This window comes from Orcinus orca, chromosome 6 (genome assembly GCF_937001465.1).
Source record: "Orcinus orca chromosome 6, mOrcOrc1.1, whole genome shotgun sequence".
Taxonomy (NCBI): Eukaryota; Metazoa; Chordata; class Mammalia; order Artiodactyla; family Delphinidae; genus Orcinus; species Orcinus orca.
Window position 1 is genome coordinate 4,707,703 of NC_064564.1, and position 21,021 is coordinate 4,728,723.

Genomic DNA, 21,021 nt, shown 5'->3' on the forward strand with positions numbered 1-21,021 from the left:
CCTGGACCCTAAACCGTCCCCGTCCCCTAACCCTAACCCTAGCCCGAACCCTAACCCTAACACTTCCCCGAAGCCTGACCCTCACCCGTCCCCTAATCCTAACCCGTACGCTGACACTCACCCGCGCCCTCACACGTACGCTCCCCCTAAAGCGTTGTCGTACCCTCACCTGGACCCTAAACCGTCCCCGTCCCCTAACCCTAACCCTAGCCCGAACCCTAACCCTAACCCTTCCCCGAAGCCTGACCCTCACCCGTCCCCTAATCCTAACCCGTACGCTGACACTCACCCGCGCCCTCACACGTACGCTACCCCTAAAGCGTTGTCGTACCCTCACCTGGACCCTAAACCGTCCCCGTCCCCTAACCCTAACCCTAGCCTGAACCCTAACCCTAACCTTTCCCCGAAGCCTGACCCTCAGCCGTCCCCTAATCCTAACCCGTACGCTGACACTCACCCGCGCCCTCACACGCACGCTCCCCCTAAAGTGTTGTCGTACCCTCACCTGGACCCTAAACCGTCCCCGTCCCCTAACCCTAACCCTAGCCCGAAACCTAACCCTAACCCTTCCCCGAAGCCTGACCCTCACCCGTCCCCTAATCCTAACCCGTACGCTGACACTCACCCGCGCCCTCACACGTAGGCTCCCCCTAAAGCGTTGTCGTACCCTCACCTGGACCCTAAACCGTCCCCGTCCCCTAACCCTAACCCTAGCCCGAACCCTAACCCTAACACTTCCCCGAAGCCTGACCCTCACCCGTCCCCTAATCCTAACCCGTACGCTGACACTCACCCGCGCCCTCACACGTACGCTCCCCCTAAAGCGTTGTCGTACCCTCACCTGGACCCTAAACCGTCCCCGTCCCCTAACCCTAACCCTAGCCCGAACCCTAACCCTAACCCTTCCCCGAAGCCTCACCCTCACCCGTCCCCTAATCCTAACCCGTACGCTGACACTCACCCGCGCCCTCACACGTACGCTCCCCCTAAAGCGTTGTCGTACCCTCACCTGGACCCTAAACCGTCCCCGTCCCCTAACCCTAACCCTAGCCCGAACCCTAAACCTAACCCTTCCCCGAAGCCTGACCCTCACCCGTCCCCTAATCCTAACCCGTACGCTGACACTCACCCGCGCCCTCACACGTACGCTCCCCCTAAAGCGTTGTCGTACCCTCACCTGGACCCTAAACCGTCCCCGTCCCCTAACCCTAACCCTAGCCCGAACCCTAACCCTAACCCTTCCCCGAAGCCTGACCCTCACCCGTCCCCTAATCCTAACTCGTACGCTGACACTCACCCACGCCCTCACACGTACTCTCCCCCTAAAGCGTTGTCGTACCCTCACCTGGACCCTAAACCTTCCCCGTCCCCTAACCCTAACCCTAGCCCGAACCCTAACCCTAACACTTCCCCGAAGCCTGACCCTCACCCGTCCCCTAATCCTAACCCGTACGCTGACACTCACCCGCGCCCTCACACGTACGCTCCCTCTAAAGCGTTGTCGTACCCTCACCTGGACCCTAAACCGTCCCCGTCCCCTAACCCTAACCCTAGCCCGAACCCTAACCCTAACCCTTCCCCGAAGCCTGACCCTCACCCGTCCCCTAATCCTAACCCGTACGCTGACACTCACCCGCGCCCTCACACGTACGCTCCCCCTAAAGCGTTGTCGTACCCTCACCTGGACCCTAAACCGTCCCCATCCCCTAACCCTAACCCTAGCCCGAACCCTAACCCTAACCCTTCCCCGAAACCTGACCCTCACCCGTCCCCTAATCCTAACCCATACGCTGACACTCACCCGCGCCCTCACACGTACGCTCCCCCTAAAGCGTTGTCGTACCCTCACCTGGACCCTAAACCGTCCCCGTCCCCTAACCCTAACCCTAGCCCGAACCCTAACCCTAACCCTTCCCCAAAGCCTGACCCTCAGCCGTCCCCTAATCCTAACCCGTACGCTGACACTCACCCGCGCCCTCACACGTACGCTCCCCCTAAAGCGTTGTCGTACCCTCACCTGGACCCTAAACCGTCCCCGTCCCCTAACCCTAACCCTAGCCCGAACCCTAACCCTAACCCTTTCCCGAAGCCTGACCCTCACCCGTCCCCTAATCCTAACCCGTACGCTGACACTCACCCGCGCCCTCACACGTACGCTCCCCCTAAAGCGTTGTCGTACCCTCACCTGGACCCTAAACCGTCCCAGTCCCCTAAACCTAACCCTAGCCCGAACCCTAACCCTAAACCTTCCCCGAAGCCTGACCCTCACCCGTCCCCTAATCCTAACCCGTACGCTGACACTCACCCACGCCCTCACACGTAGGGTCCCCCTAAAGCGTTGTCGTACCCTCACCTGGACCCTAAACCGTCCCCGTCCCCTAACCCTAACCCTAGCCCGAACCCTAAACCTAACCCTTCCCCGAAGCCTGACCCTCACCCGTCCCCTAATCCTAACCCGTACGCTGACACTCACCCGCGCCCTCACACGTACGCTCCCCCTAAAGCGTTGTCGTACCCTCACCTGGACCCTAAACCGTCCCCGTCCCCTAACCCTAACCCTAGCCCGAACCCTAACCCTAACCCTTCCCCGAAGCCTGACCCTCACCCGTCCCCTAATCCTAACCCGTACGCTGACACTCACCCGCGCCCTCACACGTACGCTCCCCCTAAAGCGTTGTCGTACACTCACCTGGACCCTAAACCGTCCCCGTCCCCTAACCCTAACCCTAGCCCGAACCCTAACCCTAAGCCTTCCCCGAAGCCTGACCCTCACCCGTCCCCTAATCCTAACCCGTACGCTGACACTCACCAGCGCCCTCACACGTACGCTCCCCCTAAAGCTTTGTCGTACCCTCACCTGGACCCTAAACCGTCCCCGTCCCCTAACCCTAACCCTAGCCCGAACCCTAACCCTAACCCTTCCCCGAAGCCTGACCCTCAGCCGTCCCCTAATCCTAACCCGTACGCTGACACTCACCCGCGCCCTCACACGTACGCTCCCCCTAAAGCGTTGTCGTACCCTCACCTGGACCCTAAACCGTCCCCGTCCCCTAACCCGAACCCTAACCTTAACCCTTCCCCCAAGCCTGACCCTCACCCGTCCCCTAATCCTAACCCGTACGCTGACACTCACCCGCGCCCTCACACGTACGCTCCCCCTAAAGCGTTGTCGTACCCTCACCTGGACCCTAAACCGTCCCCGTCCCCTAACCCTAACCATAGCCCAAACCCTAACCCTAACCCTTCCCCGAAGCCTGACCCTCACCCGTCCCCTAATCCTAACCCGTACGCTGACACTCACCCGCGCCCTCACACGTACGCTCCCCCTAAAGCGTTGTCGTACCCTGTACCTGAACCCTAAACCGTCCCCGTCCCCTAACCGTAACCCTAGCCCGAACCCTAACCCGAACCCTAACCCTTCCCCGAAGCCTGACCCAAACCCGTCCCCTAATCCTAACCCGTACGCTGACACTCACCCGCGCCCTCACACATACGCTCCCCCTAAAGCGTTGTCGTACCCTCACCTGGACCCTAAACCGTCCCCGTCCCCTAAGCCTAACCCTAGCCCGAACCCTAACCCTAACCCTTCCCCGAAGCCTGACACTCACCCGTCTCCTAATCCTAACCCGTACGCTGACACTCACCCGCGCCCTCACACGTACGCTCCCCCTAAAGCGTTGTCGTACCCTCACCTGGACCCTAAACCGTCCCCGTCCCCTAAGCCTAACTCTAGCCCGAACCCTAACCCTAACCCTTCCCCGAAGCCTGACCCTCACCCGTCCCCTAATCCTAACCCGTACGCTGACACTCACCCGCGCCCTCACACGTACGCTCCCCCTAAAGCGTTGTCGTACCCTCACCTGGACCCTAAACCGTCCCCGTCCCCTAACCCTAACCCTAGCCCGAACCCTAACCCTAACCCTTCCCCGAAGCCTGACCCTCACCCGTCCCCTAATCCTAACCCGTACGCTGACACTCACCCGCGCCCTCACACGTACGCTCCCCCTAAAGCGTTGTCGTACACTCACCTGGACCCTAAACCGTCCCCGTCCCCTAACCCTAACCCTAGCCCGAACCCTAACCCTAAGCCTTCCCCGAAGCCTGACCCTCACCCGTCCCCTAATCCTAACCCGTACGCTGACACTCACCAGCGCCCTCACACGTACGCTCCCCCTAAAGCGTTGTCGTACCCTCACCTGGACCCTAAACCGTCCCCGTCCCCTAACCCTAACCCTAGCCCGAACCCTAACCCTAACCCTTCCCCGAAGCCTGACCCTCAGCCGTCCCCTAATCCTAACCCGTACGCTGACACTCACCCGCGCCCTCACACGTACGCTCCCCCTAAAGCGTTGTCGTACCCTCACCTGGACCCTAAACCGTCCCCGTCCCCTAACCCTAACCCTAGCCCGAACCCTAACCCTAAACCTTCCCCGAAGCCTGACCCTCACCCGTCCCCTAATCCTAACCCGTACGCTGACACTCACCCCGGCCCTCAAACGTACGCTCCCCCTAAAGCGTTGTCGTACCCTCACCTGGACCCTAAACCGTCCCCGTCCCCTAACCCGAACCCTAACCCTAACCCTTCCCCCAAGCCTGACCCTCACCCGTCCCCTAATCCTAACCCGTACGCTGACACTCACCCGCGCCCTCACACGTACGCTCCCCCTAAAGCGTTGTCGTACCCTGTACCTGGACTCTAAACCGTCCCCGTCCCCTAACCGTAACCCTAGCCCGAACCCTAACCCTAACCCTAACCCTTCCCCGAAGCCTGACCCAAACCCGTCCCCTAATCCTAACCCGTACGCTGACACTCACCCGCGCCCTCACACATACGCTCCCCCTAAAGCGTTGTCGTACCCTCACCTGGACCCTAAACCGTCCCCGTCCCCTAAGCCTAACCCTAGCCCGAACCCTAACCCTAACCCTTCCCCGAAGCCTGACACTCACCCGTCTCCTAATCCTAACCCGTACGCTGACACTCACCCGCGCCCTCACACGTACGCTCCCCCTAAAGCGTTGTCGTACCCTCACCTGGACCCTAAACCGTCCCCGTCCCCTAAGCCTAACTCTAGCCCGAACCCTAACCCTAACCCTTCCCCGAAGCCTGACCCTCACCCGTCCCCTAATCCTAACCCGTACGCTGACACTCACCCGCGCCCTCACACGTACGCTCCCCCTAAAGCGTTGTCGTACCCTCACCTGGACCCTAAACCGTCCCCGTCCCCTAACCCTAACCCTAGCCCGAACCCTAACCCTAACCCTTCCCCGAAGCCTGACCCTCACCCGTCCCCTAATCCTAACCCGTACGCTGACACTCACCCGCGCCCTCACACGTACGCTCCCCCTAAAGCGTTGTCGTACCCTCACCTGGACCCTAAACCGTCCCCGTCCCCTAACCCTAACCCTAGCCCGAACCCTAACCCTAACCCTTCCCCGAAGCCTGACCCTCAGCCGTCCCCTAATCCTAACCCGTACGCTGACACTCACCCGTGCCCTCACACGTACGCTCCCCCTAAAGCGTTCTCGTACCCTCACCTGGACCCTAAACCGTCCCCGTCCCCTAACCCTAACCATAGCCCGAACCCTAACCCTAACCCTTCCCCGAAGCCTGACCCTCACCCGTCCCCTAATCCTAACCCGTACGCTGACACTCACCCGCGCCCTCACACGTACGCTCCCCCTAAAGCGTTGTCGTACCCTCACCTGGACCCTAAACCGTCCCCGTCCCCTAACCCTAACCCTAGCCCGAACCCTAACCCTAACCCTTCCCCGAAGCCTGACCCTCACCCGTCCCCTAATCCTAACCCGTACGCTGACACTCACCCGCGCCCTCACACGTACGCTCCCCCTAAAGCGTTGTCGTACCCTCACCTGGACCCTAAACCGTCCCCGTCCCCTAACCCTAACCCTAGCCCGAACCCTAACCCTAACCCTTCCCCGAAGCCTGACCCTCACCCGTCCCCTAATCCTAACCCGTACGCTGACACTCACCCGCGCCCTCACACGTACGCTCCCCCTAAAGCGTTGTCGTACCCACACCTGGACCCTAAACCGTCCCCGTCCCCTAAGCCTAACCCTAGCCCGAACCCTAACCCTAACCCTTCCCCGAAGCCTGACCCTCACCCGTCCCCTAATCCTAACCCGTACGCTGACACTCACCCGCGCCCTCACACGTACGCTCCCCCTAAAGCGTTGTCGTACCCTCACCTGGACCCTAAGCCGTCCCCGTCCCCTAACCCTAACCCTAGCCCGAACCCTAACCCTAAACCTTCCCCGAAGCCTGACCCTCACCCGTCCCCTAATCCTAAACCATACGCTGACACTCACCCGCGCCCTCACACGTACGCTCCCCCTAAAGCGTTGTCGTACCCTCACCTGGACCCTAAACCGTCCCCGTCCCCTAACCCTAACCCTAGCCCGAACCCTAACCCTAACCCTTCCCCGAAGCCTGACCCTCACCCGTCCCCTAATCCTAACCCGTACGCTGACACTCACCCGCGCCCTCACACGTACGCTCCCCCTAAAGCGTTGTCGTACCCTCACCTGGACCCTAAACCGTCCCCGTCCCCTAACCCTAACCCTAGCCCGAACCCTAACCCTAACCCTTCCCCGAAGCCTGACCCTCACCCGTCCCCTAATCCTAACCCGTACGCTGACACTCACCCGCGCCCTCACACGTACGCTCCCCCTAAAGCGTTGTCGTACCCTCACCTGGACCCTAAACCGTCCCCGTCCCCTAACCCTAACACTAGCCCGAACCCTAACCCTAACCCTTCCCCGAAGCCTGACCCTCACCCGTCCCCTAATCCTAACCCGTACGCTGACACTCACCCGCGCCCTCACACGTACGCTCCCCCTAAAGCGTTGTCGTACCCTCACCTGGACCCTAAACCGTCCCCGTCCCCTAACCCTAACCCTAGCCCGAACCCTAACCCTAACCCTTCCCCGAAGCCTGACCCTCACCCGTCCCTTAATCCTAACCCGTACGCTGACACTCACCCGCGCCCTCACACGTAGGCTCCCCCTAAAACGTTGTCGTACCCTCACCTGGACCCTAAACCGTCCCCGTCCCCTAACCCTAACCCTAGCCCGAACCCTAAACCTAACCCTTCCCCGAAGCCTGACCCTCAGCCGTCCCCTAATCCTAACCCGTACGCTGACACTCACCCGCGCCCTCACACGTACGCTCCCCCTAAAGCGTTGTCGTACCCTCACCTGGACCCTAAACCGTCCCCGTCCCCTAACCCTAACCCTAGCCCGAACCCTAACCCTAACCCTTCCCCGAAGCCTGACCCTCACCCGTCCCCTAATCCTAACCCGTACGCTGACACTCACACGTGCCCTCACACGTACGCTCCCCCTAAAGCGTTGTCGTACCCTCAACTGGACCGTAAACCATCCCCGTCCCCTAACCCTAACCCTAGCCCGAACCCTAACCCTAACCCTTCCCCGAAGCCTGACCCTCACCCGTCCCCTAATCCTAACCCGTACGCTGACACTCACCCGCGCCCTCACACGTACGCTCCCCCTAAAGCGTTGTCGTACCCTCACCTGGACCCTAAACCGTTCCCGTCCCCTAACCCTAACCCTAGCCCGAACCCTAACCCTAACCCTTCCCCGAAGCCTGACCCTCACCCGTCCCCTAATCCTAACCCGTACGCTGACACTCACCCGCGCCCTCACACGTACGCTCCCCCTAAAGCGTTGTCGTACCCTCACCTGGACCCTAAACTGTCCCCGTCGCCTAACCCTAACCCTAGCCCGAACCCTAACCCTAACCCTTCCCCGAAGCCTGACCCTCACCCGTCCCCTAATCCTAACCCGTACGCTGACACTCACCCGCGCCCTCACACGTACGCTCCCCCTAAAGCGTTGTCGTACCCTCACCTGGACCCTAAACCGTCCCCGTCCCCTAACCCTAATCCTAGCCCGAACCCTAACCCTAACACTTCCCCGAAGCCTGACCCTCACCCGTCCCCTAATCCTAACCCGTACGCTGACACTCACCCGCGCCCTCACACGTACGCTCCCCCTAAAGCGTTGTCGTACCCTCACCTGGACCCTAAACCGTCCCCGTCCCCTAAGCCTAACCCTAGCCCGAACCCTAACCCTAACCCTTCCCCGAAGCCTGACCCTCACCCGTCCCCTAATCCTAACCCGTACGCTGACACTCACCCGCGCCCTCACACGTACGCTCCCCCTAAAGCGTTGTTGTACCCTCACCTGGACCCTAAACCGTCCCCGTCCCCTAACCCTAACCCTAACCCGAACCCTAACCCTAACCCTTCCCCGAAGCCTGACCCTCACCCGTCCCCTAATCCTAACCCGAAAGCTGACACTCACCCGCGCCCTCACACGTACGCTCCCCCTAAAGCGTTGTCGTACCCTCACCTGGACCCTAAACCGTCCCCGTCCCCTAAGCCTAACCCTAGCCCGAACCCTAACCCTAACACTTCCCCGAAGCCTGACCCTCACCCGTCCCCTAATCCTAACCCGTACGCTGACACTCACCCGCGCCCTCACACGTACGCTCCCCCTAAAGCGTTGTCGTACCCTCACCTGGACCCTAAACCGTCCCCGTCCCCTAACCCTAACCCTAGCCCGAACCCTAACCCTAATCCTTCCCCGAAGCCTGACCCTCAGCCGTCCCCTAATCCTAACCCGTACGCTGACACTCACCCGCGCCTTCACACGTACGCTCCCCCTAAAGCGTTGTCGTACCCTCACCTGGACCCTAAACCGTCCCAGTCCCCTAAACCTAACCCTAGCCCGAACCCTAACCCTAAACCTTCCCCGAAGCCTGACCCTCACCCGTCCCCTAATCCTAACCCGTACGCTGACACTCACCCACACCCTCACACGTACGCTCCCCCTAAAGCGTTGTCGTACCCTCACCTGGACCCTAAACCGTCCCCGTCCCCTAACCCTAACCCTAGCCCGAACCCTAACCCTAACCCTTCCCCGAAGCCTGACCCTCACCCGTCCCCTAATCCTAACCCGTACGCTGACACTCACCCGCGCCCTCACACGTACGCTCCCCCTAAAGCGTTGTCGTACCCTCACCTGGACCCTAAACCGTCCCCGTCCCCTAACCCTAACCCTAGCCCGAACCCTAACCCTAACCCTTCCCCGAACCCTGACCCTCACCCGTCCCCTAATCCTAACCCGTACGCTGACACTCACCCGCGCCCTCACACGTACGCTCCCCCTAAAGCGTTGTCCTACCCACACCTGGACCCTAAACCGTCCCCGTCCCCTAAGCCTAACCCTAGCCCGAACCCTAACCCTAACCCTTCCCCGAAGCCTGACCCTCACCCGTCCCCTAATCCTAACCCGTACGCTGACACTCACCCGCGCCCTCACACGTACGCTCCCCCTAAAGCGTTGTCGTACCCTCACCTGGACCCTAAGCCGTCCCCGTCCCCTAACCCTAACCCTAGCCCGAACCCTAACCCTAACCCTTCCCCGAAGCCTGACCCTCACCCGTCCCCTAATCATAAACCATACGCTGACACTCACCCGCGCCCTCACACGTACGCTCCCCCTAAAGCGTTGTCGTACCCTCACCTGGACCCTAAACCATCCCCGTCCCCTAACCCTAACCCTAGCCCGAACCCTAACCCTAACCCTTCCCCGAAGCCTGACCCTCACCCGTCCCCTAATCCTAACCCGTACGCTGACACTCACCCGCGCCCTCACACGTACGCTCCCCCTAAAGCGTTGTCGTACCCTCACCTGGACCCTAAACCGTCCCCGTCCCCTAACCCTAACCCTAGCCCGAACCCTAACCCTAACCCTTCCCCGAAGCCTGACCCTCACCCGTCCCCTAATCCTAACCCGTACGCTGACACTCACCCGCGCCCTCACACGTACGCTCCCCCTAAAGCGTTGTCGTACCCTCACCTGGACCCTAAACCGTCCCCGTCCCCTAACCCTAACCCTAGCCCGAACCCTAACCCTAACCCTTCCCCGAAGCCTGACCCTCAGCCGTCCCCTAATCCTAACCCGTACGCTGACACTCACCCGCGCCCTCACACGTACGCTCCCCCTAAAGCGTTGTCGTACCCTCACCTGGACCCTAAACCGTCCCCGTCCCCTAACCCTAACCCTAGCGCGAACCCTAACCCTAACCCTTCCCCGAAGCCTGACCCTCAGCCGTCACCTAATCCTAACCCGTACGCTGACACTCACCCGCGACCTCACACGTACGCTCCCCCTAAAGCGTTGTCGTACCCTCACCTGGACCCTAAGCCGTCCCCGTCCCCTAACCCTAACCCTAGCCCGAACCCTAACCCTAACACTTCCCCGAAGCCTGACCCTCAGCCGTCCCCTAATCCTAACCCGTACGCTGACACTCACCCGCGCCCTCACACGTACGCTCCCCCTAAAGCGTTGTCGTACCCTCACCTGGACCCTAAACCGTCCCCGTCCCCTAACCCTAACCCTAGCCCGAACCCTAACCCTAACCCTTCCCCGAAGCCTGACCCTCAGCCGTCCCCTAATCCTATCCCGTACGCTGACACTCACCCGCGCCCTCACACGTACGCTCCCCCTAAAGCGTTGTCGTACCCTCACCTGGACCCTAAACCGTCCCCGTCCCCTAACCCTAACCCTAGCCCGAACCCTAACCCTAACCCTTCCCCGAAGCCTGACCCTCACCCGTCCCCTAATCCTAACCCGTACGCTGACACTCACCCGCGCCCTCACACGTACGCTCCCCCTAAAGCGTTGTCATACCCTCACCTGGACCCTAAACCGTCCCCGGCCCCTAACCCTAACCCTAGCCCGAACCCTAACCCTAAACCTTCCCCGAAGCCTGACCCTCACCCGTCCCCTAATCCTAACCCGTACGCTGACACTCACCCGCGCCCTCACACGTACGCTCCCCCTAAAGCGTTGTCGTACCCTCACCTGGACCCTAAACCGTCCCCGTCCCCTAACCCTAACCCTAGCCCGAACCCTAACCCTAACCCTTCCCCGAAGCCTGACCCTCACCCGTCCCCTAATCCTAACCCGTACGCTGACACTCACCCGCGCCCTCACACGTACGGTCCCCCTAAAGCGTTGTCGTACCCTCACCTGGACCCTAAACCGTCCCCGTCCCCTAACCCTAACCCTAGCCCGAACCCTAACCCTAACCCTTCCCCGAAGCCTGACCCTCACCCGTCCCCTAATCCTAACCCGTACGCTGACACTCACCCGCGCCCTCACACGTACGCTCCCCCTAAAGCGTTGTCGTACCCTCACCTGGACCCTAAACCGTCCCCGTCCCCTAACCCTAACCCTAGCCCGAACCCTGACCCTAACCCTTCCCCGAAGCCTGACCCTCACCCGTCCCCTAATCCTAACCCGTACGCTGACACTCACCCGCGCCCTCACACGTACGCTCCCCCTAAAGCGTTGTCGTACCCTCACCTGGACCCTAAACCGTCCCCGTCCCCTAAGCCTAACCCTAGCCCGAACCCTAACCCTAACCCTTCCCCGAAGCCTGACACTCACCCGTCCCCTAATCCTAACCCGTACGCTGACACTCACCCGCGCCCTCACACGTACGCTCCCCCTAAAGCGTTGTCGTACCCTCACCTGGACCCTAAGCCGTCCCCATCCCCTAACCCTAACCCTAGCCCGAACCCTAACCCTAACCCTTCCCCGAAGCCTGACCCTCAGCCGTCCCCTAATCCTAACCCGTACGCTGACACTCACCCGCGCCCTCACACGTACGCTCCCCCTAAAGCGTTGTCGTACCCTCACCTGGACCCTAAACCGTCCCCGTCCCCTAACCCTAACCCTAGCCCGAACCCTAACCCTAACCCTTCCCCGAAGCCTGACCCTCACCCGTCCCCTAATCCTAACCCGTACGCTGACACTCACCCGCGCCCTCACATGTACGCTCCCCCTAAAGCGTTGTCGTACCCTCACCTGGACCCTAAAACGTCCCCGTCCCCTAACCCTAACCCTAGCCCGAACCCTAACCCTAACCCTTCCCCGAAGCCTGACCCTCACCCGTCCCCTAATCCTAACCCGTACGCTGACACTCACCCGCGCCCTCACACGTACGCTCCCCCTAAAGCGTTGTCATACCCTCACCTGGACCCTAAACCGTCCCCGGCCCCTAACCCTAACCCTAGCCCGAACCCTAACCCTAAACCTTCCCCGAAGCCTGACCCTCACCCGTCCCCTAATCCTAACCCGTACACTGACACTCACCCGCGCCCTCACACGTACGCTCCCCCTAAAGCGTTGTCGTACCCTCACCTGGACCCTAAACCGTCCCCGTCCCCTAACCCTAACCCTAGCCCGAACCCTAACCCTAACCCTTCCCCGAAGCCTGACCCTCAGCCGTCCCCTAATCCTAACCCGTACGCTGACACTCACCCGCGCCTTAACACGTACGCTCCCCCTAAAGCGTTGTCGTACCCTCACCTGGACCCTAAACCGTCCCAGTCCCCTAACCCTAACCCTAGCCCGAACCCTAACCCTAAACCTTCCCCGAAACCTGACCCTCACCCGTCCCCTAATCCTAACCCGTACGCTGACACTCACCCGCGCCCTCACACGTAGGCTCCCCCTAAAGCGTTGTCGTACCCTCACCTGGACCCTAAACCGTCCCCGTCCCCTAACCCTAACCCTAGCCCGAACCCTAACCCTAACCCTTCCCCGAAGCCTGACCCTCACCCGTCCCCTAATCCTAACCCGTACGCTGACACTCACCCGCGCCCTCACACGTACGCTCCCCCTAAAGCGTCGTCGTACCCTCACCTGGACCCTAAACCGTCCCCGTCCCCTAACCCTAACCCTAGCCCGAACCCTAACCCTAACCCTTCCCCGAAGCCTGACCCTCACCCGTCCCCTAATCCTAACCCGTACGCTGACACTCACCCGCGCCCTCACACGTACGCTCCCCCTAAAGCGTTGTCATACCCTCACCTGGACCCTAAACCGTCCCCGTCCCCTAACCCTAACCCTAGCCCGAACCCTAACCCTAACCCTTCCCCGAAGCCTGACCCTCACCCGTCCCCTAATCCTAACCCGTACGCTGACACTCACCAGCGCCCTCACACGTACGCTCCCCCTAAAGCGTTGTCGTACCCTCACCTGGACCCTAAACCGTCCCCGTCCCCTAACCCTAACCCTAGCCCGAACCCTAACCCTAACCCTTCCCCGAAGCCTGACCCTCAGCCGTCCCCTAATCCTAACCCGTACGCTGACACTCACCCGCGCCCTCACACGTACGGTCCCCCTAAAGCGTTGTCGTACCCTCACCTGGACCCTAAACCGTCCCCGTCCCCTAACCCTAACCCTAGCCCGAACCCTAACCCTAACCCTTCCCCGAAGCCTGACCCTCACCCGTCCCCTAATCCTAACCCGTACGCTGACACTCACCCGCGCCCTCACACGTACGCTCCCCCTAAAGCGTTGTCGTACCCTCACCTGGACCCTAAACCGTCCCCGTCCCCTAAGCCTAACCCTAGCCCGAACCCTAACCCTAAGGCTTCCCCGAAGCCTGACCCTCACCCGTCCCCTAATCCTAACCCGTACGCTGACACTCACCCGCGCCCTCACACGTACGCTCCCCCTAAAGCGTTGTCGTACCCTCACCTGGACCCTAAACCGTCCCCGTCCCCTAACCCTAACCCTAGCCCGAACCCTAACCCTAACCCTTCCCCGAAGCCTGACCCTCACCCGTCCCCTAATCCTAACCCGTACGCTGACACTCACCCGCGCCCTCACACGTACGCTCCCCCTAACGCGTTGTCGTACCCTCACCTGGACCCTAAACCGTCCCCATCCCCTAACCCTAACCCTAGCCCGAACCCTAACCCTAACCCTTCCCCGAAGCCTGACCCTCACCCGTCCCCTAATCCTAACTCGTACGCTGACACTCACCCACGCCCTCACACGTACTCTCCCCCTAAAGCGTTGTCGTACCCTCACCTGGACCCTAAACCGTCACAGTCCCCTAACCCTAAACCTAGCCCGAACCCTAACCCTAACACTTCCCCGAAGCCTGACCCTCACCCGTCCCCTAATCCAAACCCGTACGCTGACACTCACCCGCGCCCTCACACGTACGCTCCCCCTAAAGCGTTGTCGTACCCTCACCTGGACCCTAAACCGTCCCCGTCCCCTAACCCTAACCCTAGCCCGAACCCTAACCCTAACCCTTCCCCGAAGCCTGACCCTCAGCCGTCCCCTAATCCTAACCCGTACGCTGACACTCACCCGCGCCTTCACACGTAAGCTCCCCCTAAAGCGTTGTCGTACCCTCACCTGGACCCTAAACCGTCCCAGTCCCCTAACCCTAACCCTAGCCCGAACCCTAACCCTAAACCTTCCCTGAAGCCTGACCCTCACCCGTCCCCTAATCCTAACCCGTACGCTGACACTCACCCGCGCCCTCACACGTAGGCTCCCCCTAAAGCGTTGTCGTACCCTCACCTGGACCCTAAACCGTCCCCGTCCCCTAACCCTAACCCTAGCCCGAACCCTAACCCTAACCCTTCCCCGAAGCCTGACCCTCACCCGTCCCCTAATCCTAACCCGTACGCTGACACTCACCCGCGCCCTCACACGTACGCTCCCCCTAAAGCGTCGTCGTACCCTCACCTGGACCCTAAACCGTCCCCGTCCCCTAACCCTAACCCTAGCCCGAACCCTAACCCTAACCCTTCCCCGAAGCCTGACCCTCACCCGTCCCCTAATCCTAACCCGTACGCTGACACTCACCCGCGCCCTCACACGTACGCTCCCCCTAAAGCGTTGTCGTACCCTCACCTGGACCCTAAACCGTCCCCGTCCCCTAACCCTAACCCTGCCCGAACCCTAACCCTAACCCTTCCCCGAAGCCTGACCCTCAGCCGTCCCCTAATCCTAACCCGTACGCTGACACTCACCAGCGCCCTCACACGTACGCTCCCCCTAAAGCGTTGTCGTACCCTCACCTGGACCCTAAACCGTCCCCGTCCCCTAACCCTAACCCTAGCCCGAACCCTAACCCTAACCCTTCCCCGAAGCCTGACCCTCAGCCGTCCCCTAATCCTAACCCGTGCGCTGACACTCACCCGCGCCCTCACACGTACGCTCCCCCTAAAGCGTTGTCGTACCCTCACCTGGACCCTAAACCGTCCCCGTCCCCTAACCCTAACCCTAGCCCGAACCCTAACCCTAACCCTTCCCCGAAGCCTGACCCTCACCCGTCCCCTAATCCTAACCCGTACGCTGACACTCACCCCCGCCCTCAAACGTACGCTCCCCCTAAAGCGTTGTCGTACCCTCACCTGGACCCTAAACCGTCCCCGTCCCCTAACCCTAACCCTAGCCCAAACCCTAACCCTAACCCTTCCCCGAAGCCTGACCCTCACCCGTCCCCTAATCCTAACCCGTACGCTGACACTCACCCGCGCCCTTACACGTACGCTCCCCCTAAAGCGTTGTCGTACCCTCACCTGGACCCTAAACCGTCCCCGTCCCCTAACCCTAACCATAGCCCGAACCCTAACCCTAACCCTTCCCCGAAGCCTGACCCTCACCCGTCCCCTAATCCTAACCCGTACGCTGACACTCACCCACGCCCTCACACGTACGCTCCCCCTAAAGCGTTGTCGTACCCTCTACCTGGACCCTAAACCGTCCCCGTCCCCTAACCGTAACCCTAGCCCGAACCCTAACCCTAACCCTTCCCCGAAGCCTGACCCAAACCGGTCCCCTAATCCTAACCCGTACGCTGACACTCACCCGCGCCCTCACACGTACGCTCCCCCTAAAGCGTTGTCGTACCCTCACCTGGACCCTAAACCGTCCCCGTCCCCGAAGCCTAACCCTAGCCCGAACCCTAACCCTAACCCTTCCCCGAAGCCTGACCCTCACCCGTCCCCTAATCCTAACCCGTACGCTGACACTCACCCGCGCCCTCACACGTACGCTCCCCCTAAAGCGTTGTCGTACCCTCACCTGGACCCTAAACCGTCCCCGTCCCCTAAGCCTAACCCTAGCCCGAACCCTAACCCTAACCCTTCCCCGAAGCCTGACCCTCACCCGTCCCCTAATCTTAACCTGTACGCTGACACTCACCCGCGCCCTCACACGTACGCTCCCCCTAAAGCGTTGTCGTACCCTCACCTGGACCCTAAACCGTCCCCATCCCCTAACCCTAACCCTAGCCCGAACGCTAACCCTAACCCTTCCCCGAAGCCTGACCCTCACCCGTCCCCTAATCCTAACCCGTACGCTGACACTCACCCGCGCCCTCACACGTTCGCTCCCCCTAAAGCGTTGTCGTACCCTCACCTGGACCCTAAACCGTCCCCGTCCCCTAACCCTAACCCTAGCCCGAACCCTAACCCTAAACCTTCCCCGAAGCCTGACCCTCACACGTCCCCTAATCCTAACCCGTACGCTGACACTCACCCACGCCCTCACACGTACGCTCCCCCTAAAGCGTTGTCGTACCCTCACCTGGACCCTAAACCGTCCCCGTCCCCTAACCCTAACCCTAGCCCGAACCCTAACCCTAACCCTTCCCCGAAGCCTGACCCTCACCCGTCCCCTAATCCTAACCCGTACGCTGACACTCACCCGCGCCCTCACACGTACGCTCCCCCTAAAGCGTTGTCGTACCCTCACCTGGACCCTAAACCGTCCCCGTCCCCTAACCCTAACCCTAGCCCGAACCCTAACCCTAACCCTTCCCCGAAGCCTGACCCTCACCCGTCCCCTAATCCTAACCCGTACGCTGACACTCACCCGCGCCCTCACACGTACGCTCCCCCTAAAGCGTTGTCGTACCCTCACCTGGACCCTAAACCGTCCCCGTCCCCTAACCCTAACCCTAGCCCGAACCCTAACCCTAACCCTTCCCCGAAGCCTGACCCTCAGCCGTCCCCTAATCCTAACCCGTACGCTGACACTCACCCGCGCCCTCACACGTACGCTCCCCCTAAAGCGTTGTCGTACCCTCACCTGGACCCTAAACCGTCCCCGTCCCCTAACCCTAACCCTAGCCCGAACCCTAACCCTAACCCTTCCCCGAAGCCTGACCCTCACTCGTCCCTTAATCCTAACCCGTATGCTGACACTCACCCGCGCCCTCACACGTAGGCTCCCCCTAAAACGTTGTCGTACCCTCACCTGGACCCTAAACCGTCCCCGTCCCCTAACCCTAACCCTAGCCCGAACCCTAAACCTAACCCTTCCCCGAAGCCTGACCCTCAGCCGTCCCCTCATCCTAACCCGTACGCTGACACTCACCCACGCCCTCACACGTACACTCCCCCTAAAGCGTTGTCGTACCCTCACCTGGACCCTAAACCGTCCCCGTCCCCTAACCCTAACCCTAGCCTGAACCCTAACCCTAACCCTTCCCCGAAGCCTGACCCTCACCCGTCCCCTAATCCTAACCCGTACGCTGACACTCACCCGCGCCCTCACACGTACGCTCCCCCTAAAGCGTTGTCGTACCCTCTCCTGGACCCTAAACCGTCCCCGTCCCCTAACCCTAACCCTAGCCCGAACCCTAACCCTAACCCTTCCCCGAAGCCTGACCCTCACCCGTCCCCTAATCCTAACCCGTACGCTGACACTCACCCGCGCCCTCACACGTACGCTCCCCCTAAAGCGTTGTCGTACCCTCTCCTGGACCCTAAACCGTCCCCGTCCCCTAACCCTAACCCTAGCCCGAACCCTAACCCTAACCCTTCCCCGAAGCCTGACCCTCAGCCGTCCCCTAATCCTAACCCGTACGCTGACACTCACCCGCGCCCTCCCACGAACGCTCCCCCTAATGCGTTGTCGTACCCTCACCTGGACCCTAAACCGTCCCTGTCCCCTAACCCTAACCCTAGCCCGAACCCTAACCCTAACCCTTCCCCGAAGCCTGACCCTCAGCCGTCCCCTAATCCTAACCCGTACGCTGACACTCACCCGCGCCCTCACACGTACGCTCCCCCTAAAGCGTTGTCGTACCCTCACCTGGACCCTAAGCCGTCCCCGTCCCCTAACCCTAACCCTAGCCCGAACCCTAACCCTAACCCTTCCCCGAAGCCTGACCCTCAGCCGTCCCCTAATCCTAACCCGTACGCTGACACTCACCCGCGCCCTCACACGTACGCTCCCCCTAAAGCGTTGTCGTACCCTCACCTGGACCCTAAGCCGTCCCCGTCCCCTAACCCTAACCCTAGCCCGAACCCTAACCCTAACCCTTCCCCGAAGCCTGACCCTCACCCGTCCCCTAATCCTAACCCGTACGCTGACACTCACCCGCGCCCTCACACGTACGCTCCCCTTAAAGCGTTGTCGTACCCTCACCTGGACCCTAAACCGTCCCCGTCCCCTAACCCTAACCCTAGCCCGAACCCTAACCCTAACCCTTCCCCGAAGCCTGACCCTCACCCGTCCCCTAATCCTAACCCGTACGCTGACACTCACCCACGCCCTCACACGTACGCTCCCCCTAAAGCGTTGTCGTACCCTCACCTGGACCCTAAACCGTCCCCGTCCCCTAACCCTAACCCTAGCCCGAACCCTAACCCTAACCCTTCCCCGAAGCCTGACCCTCAGCCGTCCCCTAATCCTAACCCGTACGCTGACACTCACCCGCACCCTCACACGTACGCTCCCCCTAAAGCGTTGTCGTACCCTCACCTGGACCCTAAACCGTCCCCGTCCCCTAACCCTAACCCTAGCCCGAACCCTAACCCTAACCCTTCCCCGAAGCCTGACCCTCACCCGTCCCCTAATCCTAACCCGTACGCTGACACTCACCCGCGCCCTCACACGTAGGCTCCCCCTAAAGCGTTGTCGTACCCTCACCTGGACCCTAAACCGTCCCCGTCCCCTAACCCTAACCCTAGCCCGAACCCTAACCCTAACCCTTCCCCGAAGCCTGGCCCTCACCCATCCCCTAATCCTAACCCGTACGCTGACACTCACCCGCGCCCTCACACGTACGCTCCCCCTAAAGCGTTGTCGTACCCTCACCTGGACCCTAAACCGTCCCCGTCCCCTAAGCCTAACCCTAACCCGAACCCTAACCCTAACCCTTCCCCGAAGCCTGACCCTCACCCCTCCCCTAATCCTAACCCGTACGCTGACACTCACCCGCGCCCTCACACGTACGCTCCCCCTAAAGCGTTGTCGTACCCTCACCTGGACCCTAAGCCGTCCCCGTCCCCGTCCCCTAACCCTAGCCCGAACCCTAACCCTAACACTTCCCCGAATCCTGACCCTCACCCATCCCCTAATCCTAAACCGTACGCTGACACTCACCCGCGCCCTCACACGTACGCTCCCCCTAAAGCGTTGTCGTACCCTCACCTGGACCCTAAACCGTCCCCGTCCCCTAACCCTAACCCTAGCCCGAACCCTAACCCTTCCCCGAAGCCTGACCCTCACCCGTCCCCTAATCCTAACCCGTACGCTGACACTCACCCGCGCCCTAACACGTACGCTCCCCCTAAAGCGTTGTCGTACCCTCACCTGGACCCTAAACCGTCCCCGTCCCCTAACCCTAACCCTAGACCGAACCCTAACCCTAACCCTTCCCCGAAGCCTGACCCTCACCCGTCCCCTAATCCTAACTCGTATGCTGACACTCACCCACGCCCTCACACGTACTCTCCCCCTAAAGCGTTGTCGTACCCTCACCTGGACCCTAAACCGTCCCCGTCCCCTAACCCTAACCCTAGCCCGAACCCTAACCCTAACACTTCCCCGAAGCCTGACCCTCACCCGTCCCCTAATCCTAACCCGTACGCTGACACTCACCCGCGCCCTCACACGTACGCTCCCCCTAAAGCGTTGTCGTACCCTCACCTGGACCCTAAACCGTCCCCGTCCCCTAACCCTAACCCTAGCCCGAACCCTAACCCTAACACTTCCCCGAAGCCTGACCCTCAGCCGTCCCCTAATCCTAACCCGTACGCTGACACTCACCCGCGCCCTCACACGTACGCTCCCCCTAATGCGTTGTCGTACCCTCACCTGGACCCTAAACCGTCCCCGTCCCCTAACCCTAACCCTAGCCCGAACCCTAACCCTAACCCTTCCCCGAAGCCTGACCCTCAGCCGTCCCCTAATCCTAACCCGTACGCTGACACTCACCCGCGCCCTCACACGTACGCTCCCCCTAATGCGTTGTCGTACCCTCACCTGGACCCTAAACCGTCCCCGTCCCCTAACCCTAACCCTAGCCCGAACCCTAACCCTAACCCTTCCCCGAAGCCTGACCCTCAGCCGTCCCCTAATCCTAACCCGTACGCTGACACTCACCCACGCCCTCACACGTACGCTCCCCCTAAAGCGTTGTCGTACCCTCACCTGGACCCTAAACCGTCCCCGTCCCCTAACCCTAACCCTAGCCCGAACCCTAACCCTAACCCTTCCCCGAAGCCTGACCCTCACCCGTCCCCTAATCCTAACCCGTACGCTGACACTCACCCGCGCCCTCACACGTACGCTCCCCCTAAAGCGTTGTCGTACCCTCACCTGGACCCTAAACCGTCCCCGTCCCCTAACCCTAACCCTAGCCCGAACCCTAACCCTAACCCTTCCCCGAAGCCTGACCCTCACCCGTCCCCTAATCCTAACCCGTACGCTGACACTCACCCGCGCCCTCACACGTACGCTCCCCCTAAAGCGTTGTCGTACCCTCTCCTGGACCCTAAACCGTCCCCGTCCCCTAACCCTAACCCTAGCCCGAACCCTAACCCTAACCCTTCCCCGAAGCCTGACCCTCAGCCGTCCCCTAATCCTAACCCGTACGCTGACACTCACCCGCGCCCTCACACGAACGCTCCCCCTATTGCGTTGTCGTACCCTCACCTGGACCCTAAACCGTCCCTGTCCCCTAACCCTAACCCTAGCCCGAACCCTAACCCTAACCCTTCCCCGAAGCCTGACCCTCAGCCGTCCCCTAATCCTAACCCGTACGCTGACACTCACCCGCGCCCTCACACGTACGCTCCCCCTAAAGCGTTGTCGTACCCTCACCTGGACCCTAAGCCGTCCCCGTCCCCTAACCCTAAC

At 61.3% G+C, this 21,021-nt stretch overlaps 1 long non-coding RNA gene across 1 annotated transcript in view; it reads right to left on the reverse strand.

Moving 5' to 3' along the window:
- LOC125964724 (uncharacterized) overlaps positions 1-14,361 on the reverse strand; it is a 167,975-nt gene extending 153,614 nt beyond the window's left edge. Inside the window, exon 1 of the long non-coding RNA XR_007477964.1 lies at positions 14,333-14,361. This is a non-coding gene — a long non-coding RNA (uncharacterized LOC125964724). The remainder of the gene's footprint in view (positions 1-14,332) is intronic.
- Positions 14,362-21,021: the final 6,660 nt, after the last annotated feature.